The sequence below is a fragment of the Hemiscyllium ocellatum genome, chromosome 4 (assembly GCF_020745735.1).
Source record: "Hemiscyllium ocellatum isolate sHemOce1 chromosome 4, sHemOce1.pat.X.cur, whole genome shotgun sequence".
Taxonomy (NCBI): domain Eukaryota; kingdom Metazoa; phylum Chordata; class Chondrichthyes; order Orectolobiformes; family Hemiscylliidae; genus Hemiscyllium; species Hemiscyllium ocellatum.
The window spans coordinates 94,043,691-94,071,683 of NC_083404.1; the positions used below are offsets into that span (position 1 = coordinate 94,043,691).

At 42.1% G+C, this 27,993-nt stretch overlaps 1 protein-coding gene and 1 pseudogene across 1 annotated transcript in view; one reads left to right on the forward strand and one right to left on the reverse strand.

Annotated features, from left to right (window-relative positions):
• Window positions 1–5,908: 5,908 nt before the first annotated feature.
• On the reverse strand, window positions 5,909–27,972 carry LOC132815223 (la-related protein 4B-like; annotated as a pseudogene).
• lrrcc1 (leucine rich repeat and coiled-coil centrosomal protein 1) overlaps window positions 27,577–27,993 on the forward strand; it is a 194,609-nt gene continuing 194,192 nt past the window's right edge. Inside the window, exon 1 of the mRNA XM_060824397.1 lies at window positions 27,577–27,848. The gene's annotated coding sequence lies outside the window, so the exon portion shown is untranslated. The remainder of the gene's footprint in view (window positions 27,849–27,993) is intronic.

Consider the following 27,993-nt stretch of genomic DNA (forward strand, 5'->3'; position numbering starts at 1 on the left):
AACACTCCGAAAGCTAGCGCTTCCAATTAAACCTGTTGGACCATAACCTGGTATTTTGTGATTTTTAACTTTGTATACCTCATTAAGATTCCATCCAGCATATTAGTCTGAACTGCTTCCAATGTATTTACAGCCTTCCTTAAATAAGGTGACCAATAGTACACCTCCATGCTTTTGTACTCAATTCCCCAATAATAAATGATAACATTCTTTTAGCTTTTCTAATTACATTCTGTAGCTGCGTATTAACCTTTTGGATTTGTGCACTAGGACACTCATATCTTTTTGCATCTCAGCACGCTAAAGTCTCTTGCCATTTAGATAACATACTTCCTTTTTCTCCCTGCCAAAATGGACAAGTTTACATTTTCCCACATCATATCCCATTTGCTAGATCTTTGTGCACTCATTTAAATAAGCTATATCTTTTTGTAGCCACTTTAATCCTCTTCATAACAGTTACTGGCATATTGTACTGGCATTGATTGGTAAAGATGGATTTTCAAAATTTATTGAAAAGATGCAACTAAAGAGAGTTATACCAAAAGCACTGGTAGATGAAATTAAAGGGAATGATTCAGAGGTGGTTGGAGTACAGAAACCAAAACTAGAAATAAAAGGAAGTTTATTCGACTGACAGACTTCCTTGTCAGCATTGCACATGGATTATTACCTATAGGACACCCTGGTTCATTCCTCTTCCATTCCCAATAACTCCCCACACCCATACAGCACCTTCCCATACAATTGCAGAAGACATAATGCTTGCCCATTTACCCCCTCACTCCCCACCATCTGAGGCACCAGGCATACATTCTAGGTGAAGTAACAATTTATCTGTACTTCATTCAATCAAGTCTACTGCATTTACTGCTCACAGTGTGGCCTGCTATATACTGGACAACTGCATAACCACTTTGCATTACCTCTGTCTGCAAAAATGACACTGAGCTTCCTTTTGTCTGCCACTATAATACAGCGCTGTGTTCCCTGGCCAACATCTCTATCTCAGGCTTGCTGTAGTGCTCCAGCACAGCTCAGCAACACCTGGAAAAACTGCATCTTGTTTTCCTCTGAAGCCATTGGGACTCAATGTCAAGTTTGGGATATCACGGTGGCTCAGTGGTTAGTACTGCTGCCTCACAGCACCAGAGACCAAGGTTTGATTCCAGCCTCAATGACTGTGTGGAGTTTGCACATTCTCCCTGTGTCTGTGTGGATTTCCTCTGGGTGCTCCAGTTTCCTCACACAGCCCAAAGATGTGCAGGATAGGTGAGTTGGCCATGCTAAATTGCCCATAGTATTCATGGATGAGTAGGCTAGGTGCATTAATCAGGGGAAATATAACAGAGTAGGTCAGGGTGGGATAATCTTCTGAGGGTCAGTGTGGACTTGTTGGGCCAAATGGCTGTTTCCACACTATAGCGATTCTATGATTCAATATCATGTTCAATAATTTCCAGACCTGAGGACCTTCTCCCCATGTCCTTACCCCACACCAGACCTTTTCACTATATGGACTGCTGATACAAACAAACCATGATCAGCCATTTATGGTCCCCGTGAGCAAATATTGATTCTCCCAGGTGGACTTTACCCATTCCTTTGTATGTCCAACTGTTTCTCTCTATCTCCCTGAGCTCCATCTTCACCAATCGTTGACTCCTCCTCTCCCCATTACCTTCTCAGCATGTATTTTCCGAGCTATGATTAACTAGACCCAAAATGTTAACTCTGGTTTTTCTCCACATATGTTGCTAGACCTGCTGAGTTTTTCCAGCACTTTCTGTTTTTGTTTCTTATTTCCAACATCTGCAGTTCTTTGTTTTCTTTCATGAATTAACTTAAACCATTTGAAATATACTCATTTTACCATTATTTGATGCAGGCACCGCAACATCTCTGGCTGTAATCTCACAGGCACTTCGAATACCTGATTGTGAATGAACTTCCTTAGACGCAATAGCAACAAATGTAGCCTTAAAAAAAACCCACAACATATGAACCTGATAAACATTGCATTCATAAATACATGAAATAGAACCTCTAGTTTGAGAGTTACCTTTTTGCTAATTTATGTACTGCCTTTAATGTAGGAAAATGTCCAAAGGTATTTACAGAGGCATAGGCAAAAACTAATGCAAAGCCAAAGCCTTGAGTTTTAAAAGGTTTTGTGTGAACTGTGGATGAGTTTTCTTTTCAGAGTTGAGTCGTTCATCAGAACTGCTGTGTGTTTCCAGCATTCCTGGTAGATTCCCATGATATGGGGTTTAGCAGAAATATTTTGATAAGCTCCATAAACACATGTACCAGATAACGTATTGTGTTTTGCTCTGAGTAAATATAGGAATGTGCTTATTCTTGATGAAGGGCTTATACAGGAAACATCGACTCTCCTGCTCCTCAGTTAGTGCCTGACTTTCTGAGCTTTTCCAGTGCCACACTTTTCGACTCTAATTAAATAGTCTCTAACTCCCAAAGGAAATCAAACATAGACTCCAAAGTATTAGTGGGAGATATGGAGGGATTCAGGGAGTAAATTCTAAATTATATGGCCTAGCTAGCTAAAAGCATGGTCACCATTGGTGGCGTATAGGGAGAAATGCACAAAAATGTCATATGAGAATTTTGAAGGTAGTGGTTCAATGGTTGTGGTGGTGAGTGAGGTCAAGCAGAGAAAAACAATTAAGGAATTTAAACATACACATAACGAATTTAAACAGATGTTTTAAAATGGATAATCAGAACAATGTCAGTTAACAAAGAGAGATGTGATGAGTGACCTGTACCTAGTGCAGGATTGGGTATGGGCAGCAGAATATTTGATAGATTGAAATCTATTGAATAAAGAGGATGAGAGTTCACCCAGGAGGGCAATGTCATAGTCAAGTCAATGGAGGTGACAAAATTATAGAGAGTTTCGGCAGAAAAAGTAGGGCCGAACATGTCACCATTTCTAGTGTATTACAGGCTGTCTTTGTGACAGACAGATTATGGGGTCAGAGATTTGAAGTTGGGTCAAAAGATGGGATGAGAATGTGGCCCTACGAAAAGAGCAAAATTAATATACGGAATTTAGAAGAGAAGTTGACCTCCTGTTGAAAATTGAAACAATTTTGTTTTGTTCCGACACGGCAGTGAACCCTCTGTTAATTAAACCAAACACAGAGAAAGGGTCACTTTGTTTCATAATCTGTTAAAATATGAGTGACAGAGAACTCTCCAATTCCACTATTTAAAGAAAATAACTTTTTTTTATGCCACAAGTGAACATTAAACAACAATTATTCACAGCTCTAAGCCCTCTTTTATATCAATTGCTTTTTATCTGCCTCCAAATCTATAAAAATATGCTGTTCCAATAAGACACTTATTAAAATTACATCAAGTTAATTTCAAAACCACACAGCAGTGTCTTTCTTCTTCCGGCTGAAGATCTCCCTGGGTCAGTCTTCTTTCTTTTTACTGCAAATATGTTTCTTTGTTCCTTAATTTCTTGGGTCTTTCTTAATGGCAGTTGCTCTTGAAGATCTACATCTCTTTAAGAGGGGCCTCTTGTTTGGAGATCGGTCTAAAGAATCAACAAATGCGGTCTATTCAAAAAGCAAGGTTCATTAGTTTATTGAATTAAGGTACCTTGATGCAATTCTATCCAGCAACACAGAGATTGAAGCTTCCATGTTCCGGGGTGAAGTTGTGCAATTACATTTGAAAATTACACATTATTTATATGTTTTTTAAGAAATAGTACAGCCTTAATTACAAGAAAGACCAATCACATATAATAAGGTGTCATAATTTACAGCAAGTTAATCCAATGATATTTCCTGGGAAAGGGTTCTTAATTACAAAGAAAAATCCAATCAACTGTAAAATGGTGATATGATTGAAGACAGGCTAATCCAATGGTATTTTCTTTAAGAAGGATATCTAATTTACGTAAATTATCATACCATTTATTAGTTCAAGGTTAGTTCAAATGGTCAACTAATGTGTCAGTATTTTTCTTATGAAAACTCTGTTGTCCTCTTATCTTTGAACTGCAAGTTAATTCTGTAAATCAGCAGTATGTTCAGCAGTATGGTTCACAGGCCATTTTGTAGTATTCTTTTAAATCGAGAAACCATTTTGTTGGAATAAAAATCTACATATTTTGTTGCCTAAATTCAAATTTCAGATCCTCATTCTCCCCTTTGGTCATTTTATGACCACACCATAAAGGCATAGATCAAATTAATTCAATTCAATAGCAGCAAAAGTCTGCCATACTTCCTCTTCCTCTGAAGGGGGACCAAGAGCAGACAACGGTGTTTCCTCATCTTCATTTAAGTGGAGAAGAAGTATTTTCTGGGTGGAGCCAATATTGTCAATAGTAATTAATATTTTAGCAGTAATGCCCTTAACTATAGAAATACCAATAAAAAGACCAATTAAAACAGTAGCACCATACATAGCTATATGCATAAGTCAGTTGTACCATGAACCAAAACCTCAATCTCCCCATCCCACCCCTTCATTCATTTGGCTGACAAAAGTGTGTATCTTATTAATATGTGTAGTAATGTTTTCAATAAGATCAGTGACCCCCGTAATGCATTTTTCTTTAACTACAGTGCAAACTCCACCTTCCTTCACAAGTATGTAATCAAAGGCATATCAATTTTGTTGGGCAACTAGGCGCAATTCTAAAAGCATGTCTCTAATTTCTATTAAGGCAGCACTTGTCTCATTTCCCAAAATTGTGAGCCCACAAATCAAATAATTACAATTCTGATGACTAATAATTCCTGAAGACCCTCCTAATGAATGAAAGCTAAGAGCTGCATATGCTAATGAGTGAGTTTTGCTCCTTGATATGGCCTTGAGATTCTTCCATTCTGCACAGAAGTCAGGAGAAACTGAACATTTAAGAAGGGAATTTTGATTCCATTGCCAGGTAATTGGACAGGGAACAGTAATTGGAAAGAGTGTTCCTACAGCACGAGGAGCACTTGCTTAATTTAGGACAAGGTAGTTAGATGCATTATTATAACTGAAAAAAAAATCCTGGTTTAGTATAGATAATAGAGGGACCTTCTCAGTAAGAAGCGGGCCTACCTTTGTGACTTCCTGCAGTATGTGGATAGTCCATGATTACATAATTTGGGCCTGGGCGTTGAGGGTGAAAATCATCTAATCGAATAAGGTGAGTTTCATGATAAGAAACATGGTTGAGATCCCAAAATGGTTCTACCCACCCAATAACTGGCAAAATATTAGTGCCATTGAGGGTAACTAAAAGAGATATTATGCCCTGTAAATACCTTAGTATTGTTCCATATCCCCATATTAGGATTTGGCAGGATAAAAGGGGTAAAAGAATCTCTCAATGAAGTAGGAGCATAACATCTTCTGCAAATATTTTATGATGGGTTTCTAAAAACAAATTATAGGTTAAAGTTGACATTCCCCCTTTGTCTCTTTTATTATGTGACCTATTTAAATGAGGACAAGGCTTATCAGGGTTTCCCATAATACAACTGAAATCAAATTTACACATAATTTTGACATTTTTCTAACTCAATAAAATCTAATTGAAGAGTTTGAAAAGGTCCCTCCGGGAGAGGTGCCTGACCTGCAGGACAAGGAATGCCTTTTCCAGGATTGTGTTCCTGACATGTAAAGCATCCATCACTGACTTGTTGAGCCATCTGCCGGAAGCGAGGATGCCACCAGGTATTCAAAAGCGAATCAGACGTTGAAAGAGCACCAAGTAAATATCATTATGAATACAATCGACTACCCATAAAGCAAGCTCATTTGACATACAAATCTCTCCAGCTGGAGTGGTCCATAGTTTAGTAACAGGATTACAATAACAGCCGGCTTTAGACCACAGCTGCCTTTCAGATTCAGAGGCATCCCTCTGCTAGGTAACTACATCTTGAATGGTTGGCATTAGTTTATCCAAGGCAGACTTATTCTCGTCAGAACTTTCAGTCTGACTCATCATTTTAGGCACAATCACGAGACAGTTACAAGCTGCTTGTTTTGCAGCCGTGTCAGCGGCATGGTTACCAATATCAACAGAGTTTTGGCCTTTTCCATGAGCAGTACACTTTATAACAGATACCTGTTTTGGAAGTAAGAGTGCAGTTACAAGATCTGACGGGAGTACCAGATTTTGTTAAAAATCCCCTGTTACTCCAAAGTTGCCCAAAATCATGTACAACACCAAAAACATACCGCAAATCAGTATAAATGTTAGTGCGGAGTCCTGTCCCTAAAATACAAGCACGAATGAGTGCAAAAAGTTTGGCTTGCTGAGCTGAAAAAGGGCTATCAAAGGCAGCTGACTCCAGGATAGAGCCACAGTCATCAACTATAGCGTAACGTGAAAGACGAGTTCCTGTATGGTCGATAAAGGAACTTCCATCAGTGAACATATTGATATCAAGGTTGGAGATTGGCATATCGGAAAGATCCGGCCGAACTTGGACATTTGCTATTATTTATGCATTGGAAATCCATTGTCTACAAAAGTTGACCATGCCCACCATTGGCTCATTTGCCTCACAGTAGTTGGGGTTGAGAAGTTGACAATAGGAGTTATGTGGCTCTGTTCCAGGGAACATGAATCAGCTGATATAATAGAACCCAAAAACTTGACTTGGCATAGTGCGGCAGAGACTTTTTGTGAGGAGACCACGTAACCCAAGTGCTTTAAGTAATTCAGAAGAAGGACAACATCAGATCTATTTGATTCTTCATCAAAGCTGACTACAAAGAGGTCGTCCACATGTTGAACTAATGTAGATCCAATTGTTAAGGTTTCAATTGTTTCTGTAAGATCTGAGAAAAAGATGTTGGGGAATGAACGAAACCCTGAGGTAGTTGAGTCCAAGTTAACTGCTGTCCATTGAAGATAAAGGCAAATAAGTTCTGGCTGTTCCCATGAAGTGGTAGTGAAAAAAATTCACGTTGAAGATCAACAACAGCGAAACATATAGTATCCGCAGGTATATTTGATAAAATATGAGCTGGGTTTGGAACTAAGGCATGAAGTGGGTGAACAATGGCATTGATAGCTCTCAAATCTTGAATCATTCTGTATTGATTTGGTTTTCCAGGTTTTGGGATGGCCATGATTGGAGTGTTACAAGGTGATTGGCATGGGACTAAGATGCCTTGATGGAGGAAATCTTCTGTTAAAAATGTAATACTTGGAATTGCTTGCTGTTTCAGCAGATACTGGTGAATGGATGGCAAGATAACATCTGGTTTTAAAGCAACTTGAATAAGTTCACAGTCCAACATGAGTGGATGTCTGAGGCCATACATCTGGAATGACTAAATCAAGGATGTCTCGACTCTCATGATGCTGAAGTGAAGCACTACAGGAATTAGGAGTTGTATAATATTGAACAGTCAAATCTTTTTGAATCGTCTGTAACACATAACAATGTGGGTCAGCCTTGGTAATTGCATGGTGAACCATAGGGCCAGGTTCTCTAGCATGATGAGGCGGGTTAACCTTTCGAATGATATGAGGTGCTGATAAGTCCCCTTGCTTCCATAGACGTGGAGGTATTTCAACAGAATCTGCCTCTCCTTCCCGACCGGTGACATGGGCCAAAATGTGCACTGTCCATTTGGTTCCAATTAAAACCGTAAAAAACTTTTCAAGAATTTTATCCTGGCCTGTTTGGTCATGAGCAAGAGTAATGTGGTCTCCAGAGTTTTGGGGATCAATATCAAGTGACCACCACTGTGGTTTAGTGGATACATACAACTGACATTCGTATGAATCAGAATCAAGCTGGACACCATCAGGGAACATTCAAGCTTTGCTTGAAAGGCGCACAGCAAATCTCGTCCCATCAAATTGCCTGATATTTTGTTTGTAATTACAAAACAATAAGGTGGGGAATAACCTTGAAAATAAACAGGAACTCATTCAGAAAGTGGATATTCTTTGCTCTCTCCTTGTATACCAAACTCTTCATTTGTTTTGAAATTGGCAAGTCCATGTCAGATCTTACAGAAGACATTGAAGCTCCTGTGTCAATTAAAAAAAGGATACCATTTGTTGTTAACTTTGAGTAGACTGTAGTTTCCTGCTTAAAAGACAGGACACGTAAAGGAAAATTATGTAGTCATTGAGAAAAAGGATTATTCCGAGAAAAACTGGTGAATTGTCTTCTTTGTTCTTCTTTTGATACCTTTTTAGAGCAAGCAGTACGTCAATGGTAAGTACTGGCACAGATAGAGCAGACTTGGGTTAGACAGTCACGGACCCAATGATATTGGCTATTACAGTTAAAACAGCCAATAGGCATATTTCTGGATGGAGGGTAACGAGCCCTCTGATTAGGTCCACAATCAGTGTTCCGGTTAGTTACAGAACCATTATTATTACGCCGAGATGTTTGCTTGCAAGATCTTTCTCGAACAACAAACTCCGATTTCACACAAACTTGAGGTTTTTCTTCACTTTGATGTTTGCACAGAACTCTGATAGAATGGCGGAGTTGATTAGAAGTGGCTTCAATCCATTCCAAGTTATTTGTTGTGACGGCCGTGGTTACAGAGGACGGCAAACAGTTTAATAACATAGAGTTATACTGAATATTAACAGCATTAAAAGTTTGGCCTTGATCTCCAGAATAAGATTCATAACATTCTCTAAAATATTCCAAAAAATCCTCAGCAGTCTCTTTATTTTTCGGTCATGGTTCCAAAATACAAGCAAAATCAATAGGTTTTGCCAATACAGCAGATGCAGCAGCTAGAATATTATCTTGTCTTTGTTGCTCCTGAATTACAGCATTAGCAAAATCAGTAAAATTGTCATGATTAATGTGTTCAATAAAACAGGCATATCCAGAGCGGATAATAATTGCTGTAAGAGACCAAAGGTCCTTTGCATTACCATCGTAAACCTTACTTGTAGTATTTAAGAAATCAACAAATTGTCGAGGCACCCAGTGCATTATTAATGATAGACATGATTTCATGGGGCTTCCATGGGCAATAAACACGGATAGTTGCGTTAGGAGCAGCAGCTTGTGGGTTCGGTAGTTCCCTTACAGGGAATATTTTTAATGTGGGCTTTTCATCTTCTGTATCTTCAGAAGAGGAATTTGATAAAGTTTCTGGTTGTTGAACATGATGCTTACTAATAGATCTGGACTGCCTTAATTTCTTCTTACTATGAGTATTATAAGCAATATGATCTGCATCCTGAAAAGGAGAGGGAGGAACAAGGGTCTTTATAGCTTTAGTAGTCCGTGGTTTAGATCGGGGTATTATTGCTGAACTTACAACAGTTTCAGATTTGGAAGTACAAGGATTATTTACAAGTCTGAACTGGGAAGACCTAGAAATGGGATGTGGGAGAGTGACGGGAATGTGAGAATTAAGTGTAACTGCTGTACATTCCAAAGACTGATCAGCCTGTAAGGAAGAGTTTGAAATGGGAGCTGCAAAAAAAAACACCACTCATCTACCTTTGTCTTCCTCGTTAAAATTAAAGCCAACCATTGAACTGTGCAGTTCTGTTTGTTTACCAGTCACTTGTGACTTCTCATTCTGTTTTTGTAATTGTTTTGCTTGTCATTTTTAAGAACCTCAACAGATTCCATAACACCATTTGCGGTTAATTCAATCCCCAATTTGGTGGCAGTATCTTGCCATGAGCGCAAAACCGATTCTTTGTGCCTCTCATCACAAAACTGTTGCCATAGTCCAATTAACTCTTTTGTTTCTGCTCCCATGTTACGTTGCCAGATCAATTGCTGAGCCGATTTAACCAATTGAACAGTTTTAGGGCCACCTCATGGCCATTCTTCATCACCCAATGTTTTGTTTAGACCTCCAGTTTTCTAAAGGCCTCAGACTTTTCAGGAAATTTTTCACATAATTTCACTAACGTCTGCTCTGTCTATATAATTCCTCATTATATATATTTTTTAAAATTACTCCAATCAATACTTAAGTTAATTTTTTAAAGAAATATTGCAATTTTTTTTGCTCCCTATAACTTCAAATACCGGAAGCCTCTTGCTCCCTGTAACCTCAAATATCAGGAGCCTCTTTAATAACTACTTATGTTGAAACTGCTGATGCCTCCAACATCTGCTGAAAATACAAGCAATCGAATTTTTAAATCGAAAATAAACGAAGTTAAAATGACAAAACCCCAAAAAAAGTCAAAGCAAATTCAAATTTCAGATCCTCACTCTCTCTACAATTTTCAAAACACCTGCATTTTCATATACCCAACATCTGATCATCTCATTGGTTCGATGTTAACAAAACAATAAATTGAAACGCAATTGGGTTTTAGGATCCTGGGGCGTAATTTAAACTGATTGGTTAACTTCAAATTGTTGTCAAAACAGCAAACAGCTCAAATATCCATTTCATAGCCAAATGTTACAAATTTTCAGTTTTACAGTATACTCTGAGACTACCATCTAGTCATATCACAGGTGCCTAAAAGCTCTTAGTTCAGAACAGCATTCACTCTCTCTTAAAGGTACAGTATACCTTCAACTTCATAACACTTTTGTCATGTACCGTGGAATGTTTTACTGTATTGCTATGTAAATGCAAGTTGTTGTACAAACTTGATAGTGTAGATGTGGAGAGGGTTCTCTCTGGCTGGAGAATCTAATTTAGGGAACACAGTTTCATCATAAGGAATCAGTTATTTTGTACTGAGATGAAGAGAGATGTCTTCATTCAAGGAATTGTAAATCTTTGGAACACAACCTCGAGTGCTGAGGATATCCAGTCATTCAGTATACTAAGACTGATAGAATTTAGACACTATGAAACCATACAGTATGTTACACACAGGTTAACAAGATGATCCAACTACCTTCTTTTAATCCCAAGTGGATGGCGACAGCATTTGTTTAAAATTTATTTTAGTGTGCAGATATCACGTCTCATTAATAAAATATTAGACCATGATCAAAATGCGGGAGCCAATTACAAGGTTTTCTTGAGTGAAAGAAAGAAGAAATTATGTACATAATGAATAAAAGTCCTTGGGGTGTTATATTTTCACTTCAGGTAATAGTTGTTTAGAACATAGAACATTACAGCGCAGAACAGTCCCTTCAGCCCTCGATGGTGCACTGACCTGTGGAACCAATCTGAAGCCCATTTAACCTACACTATTCCATTCTTGTCCATATGTCTATCCAATGACTATTTAAACGCCCTTAAAGTCAGCAAGTCTACTACTGTTATTGGCAGTGCATTCGTCGCCTACTATTCTCTGAATAAAGAAACTACCTCTGACATCTGTCCTCTACTATCACCCCTCAATTTAAAGCTATGCCCCCTCATGCTAGCCATTGCCATTTGAGGAAAAAGGGTCTCAATGTCCAATCTATCTAACCCTCTGATTATCTTATACGTCTCAATTAAGTCATCTCTCAACCTTCTTCTCTCTAACGAAAACAGCATTAAGTCCCTCAGCCTTTCCTCGTAAGATCTTCCCTCCATACCAGGCAACATCCTAGTAAATCTCTTCTGAACCGTTTCCAAAGCTTCCACACCTTTCCGATAATGCGATGACCAGAACTTTATGCAATACTCCAAATGTGGCCACACCAGCATGATATATGGTTCTGAAACTCAATCCCTCTACCAACAAAAGCTTAACACACAGCATCAACCTGGCTGTGAACTTTCAGAGATCTATGTATGCCGAGATCTCTCTGCTCATTTACACTACTAAGAATCTTACCACTAGCCTAGGACTCTTCATTCCTGTTACTCCTTCCAAAGTGAATCACTTCACACTTTTCCACATTAAACTCCATTTGCCACCTCTCAGTTCAGGTCTGCACCCTATCTATGTGTCTCTGTAACCTATTGTTATGACAAAGGGTTAACTCCTCTGCTTAATTTAAAACCAGGAACACAGAAAAGATTTATCCCATGCAGTAATCTGTAAAAATTCGAGTGGCCAAGAACTATGTAAAGTAAACATTAATAATTTTAGTTCTTAAAGTATTACAGAGAATAATTAACTAACCACTCTTTACAATTTCTTTCTTTAACCTATCTTTTACCGTCCCTTCTATAATACTAGTCTGATAAAACTTCCAATTAAGATTTACAAAACAACTCTTCCTATCTTAAAACTAGGCAGCTGTAGGTTCTTCTCTTTGGATCTTCCTGTGTCTTCTTTTCTCCTTGTTATGAATTTCTGCGTCACAGGTTACTGATGGAAAAGGTACTTTTAAGAGGTTTTTTGAGCAGTCTTTTACATGCTAGGACTTGGCAGTTCTCCTCCCTCTTTCTTTCTTCCTATCTTCTCACATTCTTTGTTCAGCCAAGACCCTTTTCTCTCTCTCTCTCTCTTCCCCTCTCTTTTCTCTTTCTTTCTCTTTTTTCTCTCTCTCTTTTGAGCAGTTACTTTAGTCTGGGTTACTATGGCAACTAGCCATAGGCATTTTTAAAAGAGTCAATACTTTCTTCCTGTGTAGCAAAACAAGAAGCATCCACATATCACCTGCAATTAAGTAGATGGCAGTAGACTCAGTGCACTCTTGTCCTTTGATATTATGTATTTTAAAAGAAAAATTCAGACACTAATCCAACATTTTCCACAGCAGAGATGAATCACTTCAAAAAAAAAACTGGCAATTAGACAAAACCATAGTAACCCAGACTAAAGTAACTGCTCAAAAGAGAGAGAGAGAAGAAAGAGAAAGAGAGGGGAAGAGAGAGAGAGAGAGAGAGTGAGAGAGGAAAAAGAGAGAGAGAGAGAGAAGGGTCTTGGTGAAAATTCAGGCAAATTCTACTCCAATCTCTAATCCTCACCCCATTTCAAATACTTTGCAATGTACCAAATTCCAGGAAAGTATTGACTGGGTGTTTCTCTTTTAAATAAAAAAAGCACTTGGAAATGAGCATTAGAAATAAAAATCCATTGCTACCTACTTTAGAGCACAGAGATACATAATCCAGTCTTTTGTAGTAATTTATAATCACTGTTACATGTTAGACAGTAGCCCTACCCTTATTCAAAATCCAACTGGCTTGCTTACTATTAACAGTGGAAAAGACAGAAATCTGTACAATAGAAAGCAAAGAAATTAAATAGCTTGTGTTAAATCTACCAACCAGGTAGTGACTCCAATCACTTCCCACTAACACTTAATTAATGGGTTTGAGATTTTTTGTACACTACACAAAGAAAGTTAAATGTCAGCATTCACACACTGATCACATTCTGTGCCAAATAGATCTGTAGAACAGAAAACCATTTGCCATACTGCTCAACATCATGGAAATAGATCCAACATCCACTGCTTCCCCTTTCATTCTTGTGTAATTACAGCAAACAAAATCACACTGAACAATAAACCCACATTCTGACTCACAGCATAATGTTCATGCCAGTTTGCTGATCATGGTTCCATTTATTCCCCCCACCTACAAACGGGCAAAGAATTTTTCCAATCCACAACTGAGCAAGAGATTAAGTTACAGTAGACAATTCACCAAATACTGTAAAGTCGTAGCCTAAGGCAAGTAGTATTACACTCTCTCTCAACACCAAGTGCATTTTGTTGCCTTCAAGCTCTTTTCCAGCAAACCATTATTTTAACAACCTCTGTGCTCAGATTGGAGACTTGGGGGAGGGGATTTACACTTGAACAGACCAGACCTTTTTAAATCAATACCACAATTTCAGCACCTTCAGTTGGGTGATTTTGAGGGGGTGTGTATTGATCTCTATTTGTGTGCTTGTTAATGCCCAGAGGGGGTGTTCTGCGACCCAATTGTCTTCGCTGGTCGCTAGGCTTTCCTGGGTTCGTCTTACCAATAGATAGGTCTTTATTTTTGGACTCTTTGTCGAATGGAATTTCTGAAACTTTTTTGTCATCCTTGCTGCTGGCTGCAGTATTGGGTTTTTGCTCCTTCTGTGGTTGTAGTGTTAGAGATTCTTTAGCACTTCTCTGTTTGAAGTTCTATGGCTGTTCCGTTCACTTGTACTGATTTACTTGCAATAGAAACGATATAGTCAGTCTTTCCAAAGGAGTTTGTGTTTCTCTTTGCTTGGTTTCCTGGCTCTTCGTTTCATTGATTTCTGGAGAATGAGGTGGTGAAGGGGAGCCCTCAGAACTTGCTGGCAGTGTAATTGGAGATATGGATGGCAACGTCTCCTATGGTATTCCTGAAGGTATAGTGTTAGTGCTTGCATCAACATTTTCACACTGTAATATCTGTGCCTTGTCTTTTGGAAGTACTTTGACCACATTTGATAGTCTATCCTCAAGAACCTCTTCAGTCTTCAAATTGCAGCTCCAGGCAAAGGAGGTAAGATGGACAAAGTTTAGTTCAAAGTTGGTGATGGTGGCTTTAGTGGAGGGGACTGTGTCTGAGATCCCAAAAAATTGTCTTCCTTTTTCTTCCTGTATCCATAAGAATTCTTCCTTCTTCAGCCCATGCTAGGCAATCACAACAACATCTCTCTTATAACCTGCACTACTATGGATCTGTGTCTTCTTTGGTCCAGTTGGTCGCATTTGTGGACTTTGAACAGATGGTTCGTAGAAAAATTAAATATCTTTGGGCTTTCCAAAAGTCCTGGACCATGGTCTGTGGTCAGCAATGTAGGGCCCAGTTGTGTTTTGCTGTGGTTCCCATTCCGAGAATTATATTGTCTGAGTGAGGACAAAGGGGCTGTATCAGATTTGAAGTTTGGAGCTGCAGTAAATCCATTTATAAAACCAGCATTCGGGAATGGGGATACCAAAGTAGGATCTAAATAGCTGTGAGTTCTTGACCAGGACTGAGGAGTAAGAAGGCTATACAGTGGAAATTGCTGTTGGGCACTGTATATTGGAGGCACATAAAATGATGTGTACCTCTGCTGATTGTATAGGTTTATGTCAAGACGTCTGTAACCATTCTTTGGTAGAAAAGTGTTGATAGCTATTGGCTTTGCTTTAACCCCTGCCTTTATAGGCTTACTCTGGAAGTTTTTAACTTCTTCCCAAAGACATCTATAAATCTGTTGTGCATCAGCCTCTGATTCAAAGGTCGTGAACCATTTGGCTACAAGATAATGATTTGCTTGTGTGACCAGCAATTCTCACCAGATGCAAATGTTGATCATCATACATTCAGCAGCCAAGCAAATTAACCCACAGTTGATTTTAACCCAATACAAGTTGTCAAACTGCTGCACACACTGGCACCAAGGGAAAAGAGTGCTGAGTAAAAGAATGCTTTAGTATTTTTTACCATTTAATTGTATCGTTTAGTTATATACATAATTTCGTCCTGTTTGACATGTGCATAGAGCCATATAGTCATAGAAATGTACAGCATGGAACCAGACTCTTCGGTCCCACTGTCCATGCCGACCAGATATCCCAATCCAATCTAGTCACACCTGCCAGCACCCGACCCATATCCCTCCAAACCCTTCCTATTCACATACCCATCCAAATGCCTCTTAAATGTTGCAATTGTACCAGCCTCCACCACTTCCTCTGGCAGCTCATTCCATACACGTACCACCCTCTGCGTGAAAATGTTGCTCCTTACGTCTATTTTATATCTTTCCCCTCTTACCCTAAATCTATGCCCTCTAGTTCTGGACTCCCCGACCCCAGGGAAAAGACTTTGTCTATTTACCCTACTTATGCCCCTCATAATTTTGTAAACCTCTATAAGGTCACCCCTCAACCTTCAACGCTGCAGGGAAAACAGCCCCAGCCTGTTCAGCCTCTCCCCATAGCTCAAATCCTCCAACCCTGGCAACATCTTTGTGAATCCTTTCTGAACCTTTTCAAGTTTCACATTTTGAATGTTACCTGAGATGTTAATTAAGATTTTAAATAATTATGCAAATCAACAGGCCGACAGAAGTTTTAGAACCTGTTTTATTAGTAACTAGATTTTGTTTTGGAGGGACAGTTAGGAGGGGGTGGAAAGATTGAAATAACTCTCTGAGTTAAGGACAATTCATCAACTGTCAATCTTTTCGTAAGAGAATTATGTCATCATACCACGAAATGCCAGGAGCACAGAACAAAGCAGTACAGCACGAGACACAAGCTTGCCACTCATTGGACAAAATGGGTAAGTTATTCCATAAAGGATATTATTTCAATTCAACGTCATCACTATCCTTAGTGTCATCCACAAATTTACTAACTTTTATACCCTCATCCAGGTTATTTATAAAAATGACGAATGACAGGATTCTGGGTAATCCAAGATGGAGGATGGGAAAAATTTCTGGTTGTAACAGCTGCTCCTTTATTGAGGTATTTCAGGTGCTGGAGGTGATTTCCTCGAATTCTAGGAGCTGCAATTATTGTTTTATATGCTGTTGCAATGTTTTGAAAATTTTAGAAGAAAAAGTCAAAACAACAGCAGTTTGGAAAGGGAGAACAACTGACAAAGGAAGCACATGGTGAGGTCAGTGCAGGAGAGAGAGAAAGAAAGAAACTGACACTGCCTTTGCTGTGTGAATTCATGTATCACTGGATATCGGAGTGCATCTGGGAAAATTAACAAACAGTGAAATTCACAACTGATCTTGGAGGAACTGTTGGGTGAAGTTCACAGCACAGAAGCAGATAAATGTATTGTTGTTTTAAGCGTGACCTACAGAAAGTTTGTAGTAGTGAGTAGAGTGGGTTCTTTCTTGATTATATGTCTCTTGATTAAACTTAAAATACAAGCCATAACTATTAATTTAACCTGGGGCAGTGATTATAGAGGAATAAGGCAGTGTTATTTTCTGGGTCTTTAGATTGTGAAGAAGCAAAAATGGCCTTTAGTAGAGTAATATGCACTTCTTGTCAGATGTGGGAGTTTAAAGTGTTTAAGGGTTACAGTGGATTATATCTGCCATAAATGCTGTTGGTTGCGAATCTTATCAGATCAAATGAATCGGTTAGAGAGACAGTTAGAAACAATGAGGAATTTGCAACAACAACAGTATGTGATGGATGGCAGTTATAGGAAGGGGGGAAAGTCTCAGATACAGTCACATAGATGGGTTAACGCCAGGAAAGGTAAGAAAGGTAGGTAGCTAGTGCAGGAGTCTTTTGTGGCTATACCCATTTCAAAATAAGTATGCTGTTTGAAATGGATTCTCAGGGGAACATAGCATGAACAGCCAAGTTTCTGGAATTGAGACTGGCTCTAATGCAACGAGGGATACATCGGCTTCCAAGAGATCAATTGTGTTAGGGGATTCTCTAGTCTGAGGTATAGACAGACGTTTCTGTGGCCAGCAGCAAAAAATCAGAATAGTGTGTTGCTTCCCTGGTGCAAGGATCAAGGATGTCTCAGAGAGGATGCAGAATGTTCTCACGGGGGAGAGGGGCCAGCAAGAGGTCATTGTCTACATTGGAACCAACGACATAGGATGGGAAAAGGTTGAGAGTCTGAAGGGAGATTAAAGAGAGTTAGGCAGAAATTTAAAAAGGAGGTCCTCAAGAGTAGTAATATCTGGATTACTCCGGTGCTACAAGCTACTGAGGACAGGAATAGGAGGATAGAGCAGATGAATGCATGGCTGAGGAGCTGGTGTATGGGAGAAGCATTCACATTTTTGGATCATAGGAATCTCTTTTGGGGTAGAAGTGACCTGTACAAAAAGGACGGATTGCACCTAAATTGGAGGGGGTTTAATATACTGGCAGGGAAATGTGCTGCAGCTGCTCAAGAGAATTTAAACTAGTAAGGTTGCGGGAGGAGGGGGAGGGGGGTGGGACCCAGGGAGATGGTGAGAAAAGAGGTCAATCTGAGACTGATACAATTGAGAACAGGAGTGCATCAAGTAGTCAGGGCAGGCAAGGACAAGTTAGGACTAATAAATTAAACTGCATTTACTTCAATGCAAGGAGCCTAACAGGGAAGGCAGATGAACTCAGGCATGGTTAGGAACATGGGACTGGGATATCATAGCAATTACAGAAACATGGCTCAGGGATGGGCAGGACTGGCAGCTTAATGTTCCAGGATACAAATGCTTCAGGAAGGATAGAAAGGGAGGCAAGAGATGAGGGGGAGTGGCATTTTTGATAAGGTATAGCATTACAGCTGTGCTGAGGGAGGATATTCCCAGAAATACATCCAAGGAAGTTATGTAGATTAGATTAGATTCCCTACAGTATGGAAACAGGCCCTTTGGCCCAACAAGTCCAGCCCGACCCTTCGAAGAGTAACCCATCCACACCCTGTATTTACCCCTGACCAATGCATGTAACGCTATGAGCAATTTAGCATGGCCAATTCACCTTTAGCCATATCTTTGGACTGTGGGAGGAAACCGGAGCACCTGGAGGAAACCCATGCAGACACAGGGAGAATGTGCAGATTCCACACAGTCGCCCAAGGCGGGAATCAAACTCGGGTCTCTGGTGCTGTGAGGCAGCAATGCTAACCACTGAGCCACCATGCTGCCTGAGAAATATGAAAGGGATGATCACCTTATTGGGATTGTATTATAGACCTCCTAATAGTCAGAGGGAAATTGAGGAACAAATTTGTAAGGAGATAGCAGCTATTTGTAGGAATAATCGGGTGATTATGGTCAGGGATTTTAAACATAGACTGGGACTGCCATTGCGTTAAGGGCTTAGATGGAGAGGAATTTCTTAAGTGTGTACAAGGAAGTTTTCTGATTCAGTATGTGGATGTATCTACTAGAGAAGGTTCAAAACATGGAGAAAGTGAGGACTGCTGATGCTGGAGATCAGAGCTGAAAAATGTGTTGCTGGAAAAGCATAGCAGGTCAGGCAGCATTCAAGGAGCAGAGAATCGACATTTCGGGCATAAGCCCTTCTTCCTGAAGACACAACTGTGTGTCTACTTATGGTGACACTTCTCCACGAATCTCTGTCTTACACACACAGACAGTATATTTTGTAGGAATTAAACAAAAGGTTTATCAGTAACATGGGCGATTGTCATCACATAGTTTAAAGTAGGTAATTATGAATTTACAAAGCCCAATGAATGTTGATGTCCTGTGATAACGTGTGAATGGATTATAGAAACTGATTATTGCATTCTTTATGATTATGTGTTGATGGGAAGTGATTAGGGCAGAAGGGTTTGCTTGCTGTAAATTGGGGATTCACATCCTGTTGCTACTATGGAGGGGAAGTAAGCCAATGGGAACAGCAAGCAGTTTAACAGGATTGTGGCCAAGGCTATCAGTCTTCCCAGGAAAGGGCAATTACCTCTGTATGGGGCTCCGGGGGAATGTTCTTGTGGGACTCAACTAGGCTCTATTTCTGAGATCCAGTCAGCCTTCTCCCCCCCCCACCCCCAACTGAGATGTTCTGTCTGTATTGTAAGAGTACAGGCTTTCAGTGCTACTGCAGTAAATCCTTTGGCAGTCGAATGTTTAACCCTTGAGTCCCCAATGTGTCCTGAAAGAGAAGCAAAGCATGGAACTAACTCTTTTTTTATTTCAAAAATATACTTTATTCATAAAATAATTTGATGGTCTGTACAGTTGGTCATGCCATACATATGTAAACATTTGCATACAGAGATCAAAATTTATCATTTGTATATACAGGTCTGTACATTTATCAATCATATGTCCATATATTTAGCTGAGGCGTCAACAGAGCCCAAAAGACTGCATGGGCCCCCTGTTCTTCTTAGGCAGGCAGACTTTACATGGTGGTCTTTCCCCACCGTGCCTTGGTGGCAGCTGCCCCAAGCTTCAGCGTGCCCCCCACACGTAGTCCTGGACCTTGGAATGTGCCAGTCTGCAACACTCAGTCGGGGTCAACTCCTTCAGCTGAAAGATCAACAGGTTTCGGACTGCCCAGAGAGCATCCTTCACCGAGTTGATGATCCTCCAGGCACAGGTGATGTTCATCTCGGTGTGCGTCCTGGGGATCAGACCATAGAGCATGGAGTCCCGCATCGCGGCGCTGCTCGGGATGAACTCGACAAACACCACTGCATTCCTCTCCAGACTCCTTCTGCATAGGCACATTCCAGAAGGATGTGTGTGACTGTCTCGTTTCCCCCCCCCCCGCAGCCGCTTTGAGGGCAGCATGCGGTGCAGCTGAGAGTCTGGGCGTGTATAAAGGATCTCACAGGCAGAGCCCTTGTCACTACCAGCCAAGCCATGTCTTGGTGCTTGTTGGAAAGCCCTGGCGATGAGGCATTCTGCCAAATGACTTTGACAATCTGCTCAGGGAACCGCTCGATAGGATCCGCCCTCTCCTTTTCCCGAAGGGTCTCAAGGACACTACGTGCTGACCACTTCATGATGGACTTGTGGTCAAAGGTGTTTTTCTTCAGAAATTTCTCCAGGAAGGACAGGTGGTACGGAACAGTCCAACTACTCGGAGCATTCCACGGCAGCGAGGCCAGGCCCATCCTTCGCAACACCGGGGACAAGTAGAACCTCAGTACGTAGTGACACTTGGTGTTTGCGTACCGGGGATCCACGCACAACTTGATGCAGCCACACACAAAGGTGGCCATCAGGGTGAGGGTGGCATTGGGTGTGTTTTTTCCCCCATTGCCCAGATCTTTATGCATCGAGTCCCTTCGGTCCCAGTCCATCTTTGAACTCCATATAAATTGGAAGATGGCCCAGGTGACTGCAGCGACACATGTTCTCCGAATAGGCCAGACCTGTGCCTCGTATAACAGCAATGACAGTGTCTCACACCTGATGACCAGGTTTTTTCCCACGATGGAGAGCAACCGTAGCTTCCATCTGCTCAGTTTCTGCCTCACTTTGCTGATACGCTCCTCCCAAGACTCGGCACATGCCCCAGCCCCCCTGAACCAAATACCCAGCACCTTCAGGTCCTGATGGTGAAGGGGATTGAGGATTGGTCGGCCCAGTTCCCTAAGAGCATGGCCTCGCTCTTGCCTCGGTTTACCTTGGCCCCCCGAGGCCCTTTCAAACTGGTTACATGAGTCTGTGCACGGGCAGCGGATCTGAGCAGAAAACAGCGATGTCATCCATGTACAGGGAGGCCTTAACCTGCAGGCCCCCGCTGCCAGGAATAGTCACACTTCTCAGGCTCGCATGCTTCCTGATGGACTCGGCAAACGACTCTATGCAGCACACAAACAAGGCTGGAGAGAGAGAGCAGCCCTGCCTGACTCCAGATCTGACTGGGAAGCTATCTGATTCCCACCCATTGATTGAGACTGCACTGACAATGTTGGTGTAGAGCAGCCTGATCCAATTGCAGATTCCCTCCCCAAAACCCATTTTGGAGAGAACATCTCTCATATATGTGTGTGATATCCTGTCAAAGGCTTTCTCCTAGTCCAGGCTGATGAGGCAGGTGTCCAACCCTCTGCCCTGCACGTAGGCAATCGTATCCCTGAGGAGTCTGAAACTCTCAGCGATCTTCCTGCCCGGTACAGCACAAGTTTGGTGAGGGTGAATCACTAACCCCAGAGCAGACCTGACCCAGTTGGCGATAACCTTTGACAGAATTTTGTAATCCGCATTCAATAGTGAGATTGGTCTCCAATTTCTGAGTTCTTCCCTCTTCCCCTTCCACTTGTAGATGAGGGTGATGATGCCTTTCCTCAAGGATTCACTCATGGTGTCTACCGAAGCATACTGACATACACTTCCAGCAGGTCCGGGCCAATTAAGTCCCACAGAGCAGAATAGACCTTGACCGGTAAGCCATTGCCTCCGGGAGTTTTATTCTTTTCGAAAGACTCGAGGGCCTTGGTCAGCTCGCCCAGAGATAGCGGCTGGTCCAGCCTCTCTCATGTTCTGTCGTCTAAGACCTCCGTGATAGAGGACAGGAACGACTGGGAGGCCACGCTGTCGGTTGGCTTCATGTCATACAGACTGGCATAGAAGGATTTGCTGATCCGCATGATGTCAGCCTGAGATGACGTTATCGAGCCATCTTCTGCCTTCAGGCTGCTGAGCACGGAGATCTCTTGTGCACCTTCTGGAAGAAGAAATGTGAGCACGTCTCGTCTTGCTCCAATGAGCAGAACCTGGATCAGAAGATTATCTTGAAGGCCTCTAAGGCAAAGAGCGAGGCTTGCTGGCCCTTTACCTTCTTGACATCCTCCATGACATCGACCCCCCACTGTCTGCAGCAGGAGCAGGTTCTGCATACTTTCCTGGAGCTGGGACAGTTTTCCCCGCCTCTCTCTCGCCTCCTGAACACCTTTGAGGATGAAGAATCTCTTGCTGTTCCCTTTTACTGTTTCCCACCAGTCCGCTGGGGACTCAAAGAGGGGCTTCACGGTTCTCCAACCTGCGTAGTCCCTCTTGAGCTCCTCAATGTTTCTCGGGGTCAACAGCTTTGTGTTCAGCTTCCATGTTCCCTTACCAGCCCGCTGCTCATCTTGTAGGTGACAGACGGCCAGCAGGAGGTAGAGGTCAGAGAAGAACACCGGCTTGATGTCGGTGGATCTGACCGAGAGCGTTTGAGACACAAACAGGTAATCTATCCTTGAGCGGATAGACCCACCTGCCTGTGACCAGGTGTATCTACACTGCGCTCCGTCTGCAGGGGTGCTGAAGACGTCGTGTAGCTTGGCATCTTTTACCTTGTCCATCAGGGTTCTGGACGTGGTGTCCAGTTTACTGTCCCCCCCAACCGGAACATCCATCTGCATCAATGATACAGTTGAAGTTTCCGGCCAGAAAGATCCGCCTGGACGTAGCCAGCAGCAGTGGAAGCTGCTGCAGGACGGCCAACCATTCACTCTTACCCACTGGGGTGTATACATTAATCAGTCTCAGGGGAGCATTCCTGTGCATGACGTCAGTGACAAGGAGGCGCCCACGCACCACCTCCTTAACCTCGGAGATGGTGAAGTTGCCTCCTCGCAACAGGGTATCCAGGCCGGAGGCGTGGCTATCGTTGCTCCCCGACCAAACTGACGGCCCATGGTCCCACAAGCTCGACCATCTCCTGTAGCTGCTGAGGTGCGGTATCCCACACTCCTGCAGAAACAGGATGTCGGTTTTAACGTTGGCCAGGAAGGCCATCATAGAAACACATTGCGTAGCGGATTTGATGCTACGCACATTGATGCTGGCAATTTTTATCTCCATTTTAACAGTTTGCGAGGATACCAGTGTCCATTTGCTGCTGGTCTTGCCTCTCTGGGGTAGCTGTGTGCATCCCCGTGGTGACTAACCCCGTTGTGACATTTTAACTTCCTCACTCTGACTCTCTGGCATCTTCAGTCCTCACCTTTCTCCCAGGTGATCACTGTAGCCATTTTAAGTTCGTGTTACTTGATTTTTTAAAAAATAATTACTCTGTGAAAGTCTCAAATATATCAACCAGATGATGAAAATTTAAATTTGACAATTGAATTTATCATTATCATACCAAGGGAAGAGGGGAAGTGACAAGTTCAAAATCAACTATGATCTTATTTAATTGTGGAATAGTGTTTAGACAATATTATCTATATCTGTTCTTAATTTTCTTTTTTTTTATATGGGACCATGAGATAACGAACAGATTGGTTCAATCAAGACAGAGTGGATGCAGAAGTAGATAGAAATAGTGACATGTGAACAACATTCTCAGTCTTAAACTGAAAAAAGTTGCATGCTCTAGCAGATGGAATGTCAGTCCAAGCAAATTATTAGCAAAGATGATATTGGGGGTCTCTTGAGAAGTGAGTACAATTACATTTAAAAGATGTTTGGACAGGTACATGATAGGAAAGGTTTAGAGGGATTATGGGCCAAATCAGGCAAATAGGACTAATTCAATTTAGGAAACCTGGTCAGCATAAGTTGGACTAAACAGAATGTTTCTGCGCTGTTTGACTCTATGAGCTAAAATAGATTACCAAATCAGAACTTTCAGTTGAAAATGCTCCCGATAGGTAACTGTCCACCAACCTTCATAACTCAATGTATTGGGTCTGCTTTAATCTGATCCAGTGTTTGTGGAATCACTTAAACCTCAGAACAGTGTTTATATATAGTCCTGTATTGTAGTGAGGTTGGTACCTTATGGTTTGAGTATACATGGTGCTGCTCTTGCCATACTCTCCTACAGTCCTTTTTAGGTCAGGCTTGTCTCCCAGCCAGATAGTGATAATGGAATAAGTGACATGCTGGGATTATGTGGCTGAATACCATTTTTGTGCTGTTGATTATTCATAGCATATCATAAATGGCCAGTTTTCAACTATATATATATATGCATTTCACACAGTCGTACCATGGAACACAATGGAGACATCTCCAGTATAAGGTCAGGATTTGTCTCCACAAGGCCTGGGCAGTCAACATTCCTGTCAATACAGACATGGATAGATGATTCTATGACAAGTAGGTTGATGAGGATCACACCACACTGATTATTCCCTCATGACGGTTTTCTTACCTCCTGCTATAAATCCTTTCTGGCAGTTTTTAACATAGAGGACTATTGATTCATCACTTGAGGGTGTGTGGCAAGTGGTAATCAGAAGGTTTCTTTGCCCACATCTTACATGCTGCCAGCAGACTTCATGAGTCCAGATTCAATGTTGACAATTTCCAGGGCAATTCCCTCCTGATTGGGTTCTACTGTGCCACCACTCTGGTTAGTCCGACCTTCCCATGGGCTGGCCATACAGAAAAATTCTGGGACTGGCCATAAGTTATGACTTAGTGAATTTAGCTGTGCTAGGTAGTTGCTTTATTAATCTGAGGGATATCTCTCCCAATTTTGGTACAAATCACAAGGTTTTAGCAGAGAGAACCTTGTATGTTTGACTGAACAGCATATCAAGAGTGGAGTGCTGGAAAAGCACAGCAGGTCAGGCAGCATCCGAGGAGCAGGAGAATCGACATTTCGGGCATGTACCCTTCATTAGCTGAGAGGGTGGAGAGATAAATGGGAGGATGGTGGGGCTGGAGGGAAGGTACTGAGAGTACGATAGGTCGGTGGAGGTAGGGCTAATGGCAATAGATCAGAGAGGAGGGTGGAGTGAATAGGTGGCAAGGAAGATGGACAGGTGCGACAGGTCATGAGTTGGAAGGCTGGATCTAGGATCAGGTGAGGGGAGGCGAAATGAGGAAACTGGTGAAATCCACATTGATGCCATGTGGTTGGAAGGTCCCAAGGTGGAGGATAAGGCATTCTGCCTCCAGGCGTTGGGTAGTAAGGGTATGTCGATGGACAAAGCCCAGGATCTGAATGTCCTTGGCAGAATGGGAGGGGGAATTGAAGTGTTTGATCACGGGCAAAGGAGTTGGTTGGTGCAGGTGTCCCAGAGATGTTCTCTGAAGCGCTCTGCAACTAGGCATCCTGTCTCCCCAGTGTAGAGTAGACCACATTAGGAGCAATGGATACAGTAAATGACATATGTGGAAGTGCAGCTAAAATTCTGATGAATGTGGAAGGCTCCTTTGGGGCCTTGGATGGAGGTGAGGAGGCTTTGCAATTCCTGCGGTGACAGGGGAAGGTGCTAGAAGGGAGGGTGGGTGGTGGGGTGCATGGACCTGACAAGAGAGTCGTGGGGGGAATGGTCTTTATGGAAAGCAGATGGGGAGAGGTGAGAAATATATCTGTGGTGGTGGGGTCCATTTGTAGGTAGCGGAAATAGCAGAGGATGATGCAACGTTTACGAAGGTTGGTGGGTTGGAAGATGTGGACTGGGTGTTCTGTCCTTGTTGTGGTTGGAGGGGTGGTGTTTGAGGACAGAGGTGCGGGAAGTGGACAAGATGCGCTGGAGAGCATCATCGACCACATGGGAGGGGAAATTGCCGTCTTTGAATAAGGAGGCCATCTGGTGTGTTCTATGGTGGAATTGGTCCTCCTGGTAGCAGATGCGGTGGAGACAGAGGAATTGGGAATAAGGGATAGCGTTTTTACAGGAGGCATGGTGAAAGGAAGTGTACTCCAGGTAGCTGTGTGAGTCGGTGGATTTGTAAAAGATGTCTGTGTTGAGTCGGTCACCCTTGATGGAGATATCCAAGAAGGGGAGGGAGGTGTCTGAGATGGTTCAGGTGAACTTAAGGTCGGAGTGGAATGTGTTGCTGAAGTTGATGAACTGTTCAACCTCCTCATGTGGGCATGAGGTGGCACCGATACAGTTATCAAAGTAGCTGAGGAAAAGGTGGGGAATGGTACCAGTGTAACTGTGGAAGATAGACTGTTCCATGTAACCGACAAAGTTACAGGTATAGCTGGGACTCATACTGGTATCCATGGCTACCCCTTTCATCTGGAGGAAGAGTGTGTGTGCCTAATTTTATGTCATGTGATTTGTTCAATTTTATTTCTAGTTGGCTTATTTTCTTAGCAGTGTGATCCAAACTAGTCCATTCCAGAGGGTGGATAAAAGTCATAACATTGCTATCGTCTGAAAAAGCTTAGCATCAACCAAGAAAAACAGGCTGCTTGAATGGCATCACATTTTGATACATTAATTCCGGTTATCACCAATGCACAGTAGCAGGAGTGTGTATCATCTACAAAATGCAATGCAGATTATTCACAAAGGTTCTTTGGCCAGCACTTTCCAAATTCACAACCACTACCATCTTAAAGGACAAAACAAGAAAATATATGGAATATCATAACTTGTAAGTTCCCCTCTAAGCCATTCACCATCTTGTCTTGAAAATATATTGTGCTCCTTTAGTTACTCTTTAGGTGGCCACATCACTTTTCCCTTGAGTTACTTTTTTCCGCTGATTGCAAAATCTTATATTTTTGCCATTGTAAGGGCCTTAATTCACAGTGTGGTAGTTTTTATGAATGCAAATGTTTTAGAAAGGTTGATAAGGTCTGCTCAAGTGCCATTATCCAGCATTCCCAGTCTATTAAACATGAAAAAAGTCTGTTTTTGTTTCTCATTTCCAGTATCTTTTGATTTGTATTCTAACACATTTGTCAGACATGATTTCCCCTTTTAAGCTGACTTTACTTGATTATATTACGGATTTCTAAATTTTCTGCTCTCACAACACTTATTACACTTTAACATTTCTCCCAATAACAGATGTTTTGCTGACTGGCCTTTTTAAAAATTTTTCTGTTAAGGTGTTACATTGGCAGCTTTTCAGTTTTAAGGATTCCTGGAAAATTACGACCAGTGCATCCACAATGTTTCTTCCTTTTATATCCCCAAGTGCATCCTGTCAGACCCAGGGGACTTATCCGTCTTCAGCCTCATGACTTTCCCGAGCACTTTTTCCTCCAGAGTTATTCTACTTGGACTTTTGAAAACCTGGCCGCCCGAACAATGTTGATCCAGCCGGTTCAGTCCAAGCAATATCCATAGCCAGAACACCACCTCCATTGGGGCAAGGAAAATGTTACACTTCAGACAGCAGCAAGATGTGAACATCTGAAATAAAAAGAACGGAAGGGTGCCTCAGGGAGGCTTCTCCCTCCAAATATACTGCCAGACCTGCAGGGTTTCTCCACGCTCTATTTATATTTTAGATTTTCCAGAAACCATAGTATTTTGTTTTATTTGAGATACCGACAGCCGGCCTTTCGGTGCCCAGCGGCCTGCATTTAACCGTTGAGGATTTGAACGGAACGCTCCTCACGCGCTGGGCGGCCGATTGGAGTGGGAACTAAAGTTCGGGGATTGGGGAGCAGCCGGAGCTCAGACTAGCGGGATCTCAGAAACCGGGTCGGGGCGCTGGGTTTGAGCGGGAAATTCAAGGGGAGAACGGTTGGCTGGAGGTGGACTGGCGTTCGTCGAGCAGCGGTCTCGTGTTGTTGCTGCGCGCTGTCGCTATGGAGACGGGACCGGAAGAAAGCTGATGCGGCTTGGCCTCCTCCACGCTAGCAGATTGGTCCGGCCTGGAGCTGGAGAGTGAGGGAGACAGACAGACAGAGAGATCGCGGTTCTGCGCGACCTGAAAAGTAAGACTAAAGTTATACTATCATCTGTTCGCCGAACTGAAATGCAAATTAACGGCTCATTCCCACCTGCTGAGCTCAGGCCGCTCGTTTGCGAATTCCCAGGTTTGATGACCAGCTTTGCCATGACAGCAACGATAACAGAAGT